Source organism: Eimeria mitis, genomic scaffold, assembly GCF_000499745.2.
Source record: "Eimeria mitis Houghton genomic scaffold, Emh_scaff1750, whole genome shotgun sequence".
In the NCBI taxonomy this organism is placed as follows: domain Eukaryota; phylum Apicomplexa; class Conoidasida; order Eucoccidiorida; family Eimeriidae; genus Eimeria; species Eimeria mitis.
In genome coordinates this window covers 7,325-7,679 of record NW_013570067.1, presented here as the reverse complement: position 1 = coordinate 7,679, position 355 = coordinate 7,325, and positions in this window count along the sequence as shown.

Below are 355 nucleotides of genomic sequence, written 5' to 3'. Positions count from 1 at the left end.
TATATATATATATATATATATTTACACACGCCCACAGATGCACGCATAGAAGTAGTGTAGCAGAGTAGAGGGCGCAGAGGTATTGTAAGCTTTCTTAACATTGCGGTGTATTGCATAGATGTATGGGGGCTATCCACAATAAACTTTATAAATTTTATTTTTTAAACATAAACTAAAAAATAAAAAAAAGAAATACCTGCGCGGCCGCTGTGCAGCAGCAGGCGCCGGGGTCCTACAAGCAGCAGCAGCAACAGCAGCAGAAGCAGCAGCAGCAAATGTGAACTCGCAGCAGCAGCAGCAGCAGCAGCAGCAAAAGTAAAGGTATCAGCAGCAGAGCACGTGTTTTGTTGGCTTT